At 38.3% G+C, this 8,047-nt stretch overlaps 1 protein-coding gene across 3 annotated transcripts in view; it reads right to left on the bottom strand.

Annotated features, from left to right (window-relative positions):
• Wrn (WRN RecQ like helicase) overlaps positions 1–8,047 on the bottom strand; it is a 123,740-nt gene that overhangs the window by 107,333 nt on the left and 8,360 nt on the right. The window lies entirely within an intron of this gene.

The following is an 8,047-nucleotide window of genomic DNA, read 5'->3' as shown; positions in this document are numbered from 1 at the left end:
AAAGAAAGAAAGAAAGAAAGAAAGAAAGAAAGAAAGAAAGAAAGAAACTTAAGTAAGTTAAGTGGCCAATATAATCATTTAGAATATAAAGTTGTTACTAAAAAATATTAATAACATAATATATAATCATTCAACAATTAACTGACAAGCAGTTATACTGCTTAATGTGAAAATTATTTCAATAATTATTTCAAAATTCTTTCAATAACTACCTAAAATGGTTTGATTTTATTTAAGTCAAGTATGTAAATACTCATTTCTTAAAATGTAAAAATGTTTAAAATTACTCTGAAATTTGCTAACAAAATTTTAGGAAAAATAAGTTGTATATTTATGCTATAATTTTAATTTCTCACTATAGACCTTTACGAAAATTGTACTACAGCCAATAAGTTCACAGTGGTTCTGAAAAAGAAGTCATTATAACCAACACTCTTTACCAAAAATAGACTAGCTGACATTGCCAAAGACCGCTTGAGTATTGTAGAGTAGAATGTAGAGAAGCAAGAAGGAAGAGTGGAAAGGAGTTTGGCTCTGATATTGGTCTGTGTCAAGAAAAGGAATCCAAAACTGAAAAGACTGAGCAAGGCAGGCTCTTCAATGTCACATAGGAGCAATTTCATATAAAGATTATTTCATTATGAAATACACTTTGACCATTTCCTCACAATTTAATACCTCAGTCTACGATGGTACATGTTAGCCTCTAAATTTTTGTCTAGTAAAAGCGTGACAGAATTCTGCCCACATAAATAATAACCTAAAAGCATAGGGACCTAACACACTCATCCCATTCTACACTGCTTTCTACCCTCTCTATAGCTCTCGGAGGCTTTTTGAAACAATTTCATCGTGCTGGTTCTCATTAATGAACTGAATATACACAATGTGTTTATTACATATACATATATATGTAAGAATCTGTTAGAAAGTTATGCTTTGACATAGTATGGACTACAATCACGTAGTATTAATGTGACCTTGAGCAAGCCACTGTTTTGCTAAACTCTCATTTCCTTGTGTGTAAACTATAATTATATTCCTGTTGTTACATTACTTACCTTACTGTATCTCATAATTCTTGGAGCTGATGGGTTTTTGTGTTGGGTTTTGTTTTCAGAGCTGGAAACTGGCCTGGGAGAGCACAGGTTAGCCAAGCACCCTAATAAACCCAGCCCACACATTGCTAGTTTCACTGACCTCACTGCTAATAAGATAAGTACCAATAAAAATTTCATCATATTTTTTAAACTATACTTTTGCTTGAGTTGGGTTGTGGTTTTGTTTTGGGTTTGTGTGTTTTATTTTGTTTTTGTTCTATTTACTTTTGAGACTGTCTTACTCTGTAAACCCAGGCTGGCTTCAAACTCATGACTGTCTTTCCAGCCTCAGCTTCCCAAGTTCTGCACTTAAAGGCACATGCTACCTTGCCCATCTTGAACTGGAATGTTAATGAGTACTGATGCTCTTTCACTGTTCTTCTACCTCATGTCATGTAGTCCAATGGGATCCCTTAGAAGGACTGAGATACAGAGTACAGAATTTCAGGTAAGTTCCGTGGGTCTGTTCCAGGCAAATTAAGATACCACCTTTACGTAATTCTGAGAGTGAGAAGGGTCGGGGTAATAGAAGACAGACTGTTTCAAGGAAAGGAAGAGGGGCACTGGGAATCAAGAGAGGTGTCAGGAATAGAGAAAAAGCATAGAGAAGCAGGAAAGTCATGCAGAGAAAAGTAGAAAGCAATCCATAGCCAACCTCAGCTTTGTGGGAGGAAAGGTAGCTAGGAAACCAAAGATATATCCACAAAGTAAGGCAAGCTGCCCCAGAGACAAAAGACTTGCCTTCCTTGCCACAGGAGAACCCACAGCAGGTGCAAGCCCTAAACCGAGCAAGGAGATGTGGTATGACAGAGACTAGTATGTGGTTGACTAATCCTGGAGAAGAACTTCATTGCATTGCTCCCCATACCTCAGTGTTCTGCAGCCAAGTGTCTCTTGAGGGGCAAGTAGCATCCTGCTATGTGAGAATGAGCTAATCTTGGGTCTTCGAAACACGGAGTAATCACTAGTCAAAGAGCCCACAATGTGTGGGGAGGAAATGAACACGAGAAGCAGCTGTGGAAAGGGAGGAATCAGACATGGACTGGACCCACTTTGTTTAAGCAGCACGGAGCTAAGGCGATGGAGAGCTCAGTGGATAAAGGCCCTGCCCTTTGTGGCAAAGTGCAAATCACATTGCCTGCAGATTATAGTGGAGGCTAAGAACTCAAAGACCCACCCAGGCTGTAGCAGTGGATTGCTTGATCTCCAAAGCTGCCTCACTTCGACATATGAATTGTTGTGGGGTGAGGCTAAGAGCTCCAGGCCCAGGTCCTATAGATTTTGCCAGCCTCTTGTCTCCCACAGAGTGCTTCACTGCTGGAGAGGGCTGAGTAGAGACCTCCTGTACTCTTCTTTGCCACTGCAAAAGTTCAGTACTCTGCTTGCTTAGGCCAATCTGACAGGAATGATTCCTCAACTAAGGTTCCCCTTTCCCAGGTAAATAGAGTTTGTGTCAAGTTGACAAAAACTTAGAGCCAGAGCAATTAATGGCTCAGCAGTTAAGGTCACTTGCTGCTCTTGCTGAGGACCTGGATTCAGTTCCTAGCATCTACATGCTGGTTTCACAATCATCTTTAACTCCAATTCTAAAAGGTCCAACATCCTCTTCTGATGTGCCTGGGTACCCAGCAGGCACATAATATGCAAATAAATCTTAGGCTGGGTGTGGTGGAGTACACCTTTAATCTCAGCACTTAGGAGGCAAAAGCAGGTTAGTTCAATGGCAGCCTGGTCTACACAGTGATTTGGGCTGGCCCAAGGTTACATAATGAGACCCTCTATCAAAACAAATAACAAAAAAACTAACCAACACAGGGGTCTACATACACATAACATAGTCTAATTCAACCATTAAAAAATAAATAAATAAATAAATAAATAAATCATGTCATTTGCAGGAAAATGGATAGAACAGGTATAATGGCATTAAGCTTAGAAAAGACAAATATTGTGTGTTTTTTCTTACATGCAGAATCGAGAAGAGAAAGAGATATGAAAATAAAAAGGACTATTTGGGATGAGAAAGAAGACCAGTAGAAGGGTGACAATAAAAGGCAATGGTGATGTATGGCCAAAAAACATTATAAAACATGTGTGAAATACAAGTATTAATTAATTAATAACTACTACAGGTCCTATTGAAACCTATTATTATGCACAATTAATATATGCTAGTAAAAATGGCAAAAACAGAACATGGATACAGATAGAGATATCAAATATATTTTTTTCATCAACAGTTAACCACAAAGTGCTTATAGACTGAATAGTGAAAGTAAGATTTACCAAATACTTCATTTTTATCTACTGAGTCAGAAGTACTGAGTTTCAATATGCATCTATTCTCTTTCTCTGTAACTACACACAAACTATATTTGGGAAGTTTCCAAGTATAACCTAAATCATTTTTATGATCTCATCCAATTGTTTGTACACACTAAAAGGAACACAAAAAGGAATTTCAATGACTGGGAGATTATAAGTCTGGGTATGCAACAGTAAAAAAAAAAAACCTAACACAGAAAACTTATAAGAGCAAAGCAACTTGAAGGCTTCAACCATCCAGTTTGGTTATCATGGGTCCCAATTTTCATTAGACAATCTGGATTTCACCAGTACAATTATCTTCTTTTTACTGCAAAGCAACTTCCAATGAAACATGTGTAAATAAATAAACTTGTGTAGTAGCACTAACAGGAGGATCCCCGGATCTTGGGGGCCAGTCAGCCCAGGGTAGCCTAATCAGCAAATCCCAAGCCATTGAGCCTGGTCTCCACTCATGTACAGGTACAACCATAAATATGTATTTCAAATTTAGCCCCCTTTTTACATTGTTTAGTTTACTGAAGAAAACCGAAATCATGAAATTTTGCAGGAAAAATAGACGGATCTGGAAAATATATTGTTAGATAGCTCAAACTCAGAAAGAAAAAAGCCAAATATTCTCCCTACATACAAATAAATACATATACATCTGTACACAGATGTAAATATGGGTAAAGTATACAAATCGAGAGAGGAGACCATGAGAGGGTAATAGTAAGTGATGAGGAAGGATGAAAATTAGATAAAAGGACATATAGGGAATGAAGGAGAAGAGTCTGGAGGGAGGAAAGCAGGGCAGAAAGAGGGATGGAAGAGATGAAAGGCAAGAGAACCACAAAAACTGCTTTACTCAAATATGTCTTAATGGTATCTAACAGATTATATTCTGATTTTAAAAATAAAAACAAAAATATATGATTTGGGGCTGGAGAGATGGCTCAGTGGTTAAGACCAGTAGCTGCTCTTCCAGAGGTCCTGAGTTCAATTCCCAGCACCCACATGGTGGCTCACAGCCATCTATAACATGATCTGATGCCCTCTTCTGGCATGCAAGTGTACATGCAGAACACTCACATATAAAATATAAATAACTAAAATTAAAGATATAAAAAAAAATCTCATCCTGATCTCCTTCAATCCTTTATATTTACATATTTTCAAAAATGTGATTGTACACACTGGCTATACAAACGAGCATCTAGCATGCATATAAATGTATATATATTTAACCTATAGATTATTTTAAAAATATATAAATAGAAATGAAAAAGGAATGAGGAAAACAGGGTAACCAAGAAACCTATAACAAAGTTCTCATTAAATCGATTTAATTGCTTAATTAAATAGATTTCTAAGACTCACTAACCTATCACAGATTTTGCTAGTCTTAATTTCCCTCCAAAGAACCCAAATTAAAAAAGAAAAAAAAAAAGGCAAACCTAATAAAACCACCTATTAGCACTCAACCACAATAAGTCAAAGCAATTCTGAGTAGAAATAAGATGGTTTTCGAGATGCTTATTTCTTTTAGGTACCTAATAAATTTTTTGAACTGTCAAATAATATATAAGACAAAAATCTGTTAATAAATGTCAAGTGAAATAAGGTACAAATATAATCAATCAAATCGGAGACAATGAGATTATAAGGCTAGCAACAGAGAAAAAGGAAAAGCCATCCTTTTAACCCTCCCCCCTGCTGTGTCATGGTAAGGCGTCACTCTGCTCATAAAACAGGAAGATGGCTTGACCTGAGCTGAATCCATGGCACAGCGAAATGCTTTATAACTGAATTTCCCTGTCCAACTAAATAATTCATTATTTTTAATGAATTTCCTCTGTTCTGTAAGTAGTTTTAGCAAGTCAGCTGAAAGTCAACCATGATAAACTGGGAAACATCAGAGAAAGTTTTCAAGTAAGTCCATTTAAAACTTGCTTAGGTGTCTACTTTTCTTCTTCTATTTATTACCCTTCCTTCATAAAGCCTGAGATGAAATTTTATGGGACTCACTTTTAAGTGGGCACCCACAGTTGCCTAGACAGTGCCATCTGCACTCAAGTCTCTTTATCACACTAATAAATTTAATTCAGCTAATGAACAGTTACCTACTAAGCCAGCTCCTATATTGAACCCAATTGGCCTATAAGTAAGCCTCATTCTCCTTGCCACAAAGACTCGGAATCTCAGGCCTAAGATCACAGCCACACCCTGTGTTTGGTTTAAGAACAAAACACAAGATTCCAGTCCAAACAAACACATGGGGAGTTCTTGAAATTTCTAAGAATATTTCTAAGATGAATAATCTTCTCTTTTAAGAAAATGACCTAAAGCGATAACTTCTTTTTTTTTCATTTTATTTATTTTTATTATTAGTTACATTTTATTAACTCTGTATCCCAGCTGTATCCCTATCCCTCATTCCCTCCCAATCCCACCTTCCCTCCCTCATCTCCTCCCTGCCCCTTTCCAAGTCCATGGATTGGGGAATACCTCCTCCCCTTTCATCTGACCCTGGTTTATCAGGTATCTTCAGAACTGGCTGCAATGTCCTCCTCTGTGGCCTAGCAGGGCTGCTCCTCCCTTAGGGGGTGAGGATGTCAAAGAGCCCACCATTGAGTTCATGTCAGGAATAGCCCCTGTTCCCCTTACTAGGGTACCCACTTGGTTACTGAGCTACCACGGGCTACGTCCGAGCAGAGGTTCTAGGTTATATCCATACATGGTCCTTGGTTGAAGGAACAGTCTCATATAAGACCCCTGTGCCCAGATAAATTTGGTCCTTGTGGAGCTCTTGTCCTCTCCCCCTTCTTTCATATGATTCCCTGCACTCTGCCAAAGGTTTGTTTACAAGTCTCCACATCTGCTTTGATACACTACTAGGTAGTCTTTCAGAGGCCCTCTGTGGCAGGCTCCTGTCCTGTTACTTGTTTTCTCCTACATTCAATGCCCATCCCATTTGATTTCTAAGTGAGGATTGATCCTCTTACCCCAGATCCTCTTTCTTGTTTATCTTCTTTAGGTGTATTTTGTTTATCATATCTTATAGGTGAGTATAAATAAGTGAGTATATACCATGTGTGTCTTTCTGCTTCTGGGATACCTCACTCAGAATGATCTTTTCTAGATCCCAAAATAAAACCAAATACTCTAAATCGGTTAGAAGAAAAAGTGGGGAAGACCCTAGAACTCATTGGCACAGGAGACAACTTCCTGAACAGAACACCAACAGCACAGGCTCTAAGAGCAACAATCAATAAATGGGACCTCATGACACTGAGAAGTTTCTGTAAAGGAAAAGACACTGTTGTCAGAACAAAACGACAGCCTACAGATTGAGAAAAGATCTTCACCAACCCTATATCTGACAACAGCAATTTTTTGGCCGTTACGGATGGGTCATGTACACCACTGAAATGAATGGCAAAAACACATTCTGGGATTCAAAGGAAGCATGGTGCCTCCTGAATGCAACAAGTCCAGTTTGGCGGGAGGATGGAGTGAGGGGAAGGTGAGAAGAAATGGAAGAATAACTATGTCCCAGAACACTGTAAGCAATTCACTTTTTATCTAAAGTCCTTTGGAAGTCACTGGAAGGTAAGGCACCGCTGGCTTCACTGCATGACTAATGACCCTCCAACAACAAAACCACCGACTGCTCGGAAATTCATCTGGACAAACCATAAATTCAACGTGACTGGCACTCCAGAGCAATATGTTCCTTATTCCACCACTCGAAAGATTCACGAATGGGTCCCACCTTCCACACCCTACAAGTGACAACAGTGGAGCCCAGTTCCGGCATGTACAGGATGGTGCAGTGTTTCCTTTGGAATCACATCTCTACAGCTGACCATGAAGGTGATTAAAGTTGCTTGACCAAGAAAAAAAAAAAAAAGAAAAGAAAAAAAAGAAAGAAACAAACAAACAAAGAAAGAAACAAGAGAGAACAAAGAAAGAGAAACAGACAAGGGAGCACAGATCTGTAAGCAGATGCTGGCGATGCAGGGACCAGAGACTCCCTCCCCTGCCAGTTGGCCCATCCAGCCAGTGAGCTCAAGGTACAGTGAGATACCCAGTCTCAAAAAAAATAAGGTGAAAAGTGATCAAGGATCAATATCCAATATCAATCTCTGGCCTTTACACCCACATACACATAAAAATACATACATATATGTACACAAACTAACAAGTAAAAATAAAAAATATTTCCTTACCTTTTAGGTCTGTATCGTTTTCTGCAATAACACTCTAATTAATCCATATATAAAACTAAAAATAAAATTATGTTGCAGAATCTTTTCTTTAACCCCTTACCTTAAATAAACAACCACAAAGACTACAGTAGTAAATTCTGAACCTTCAAAAGAGCAAGTTCTAATGAATGTGCTGGAAGATGCTGTAACCCAGCACTCAAAATGCAAAAAGAGGAGGATCAAGACTTCAAGGCCAGCCTGGGCTTTGTATATACATACTGCAGCCTTCTCTCAAGCCATGGGATGAGGATAACGCTGAGCACAACCACAGCACTGGAGAAATAGTTCAAAACTTAATAAATAGGTAGATAGATAGATAGATAGATAGATAGATAGATAGATAGATAGATAGATAGATAGATAGATAGA

The sequence above is a fragment of the Psammomys obesus genome, unplaced genomic scaffold (assembly GCF_907164565.1).
Source record: "Psammomys obesus unplaced genomic scaffold, mPsaObe1.curated_primary_1811, whole genome shotgun sequence".
Classification (NCBI taxonomy): Eukaryota; Metazoa; Chordata; class Mammalia; order Rodentia; family Muridae; genus Psammomys; species Psammomys obesus.
This window is presented reverse-complemented; position numbering and strand designations above follow the sequence as displayed.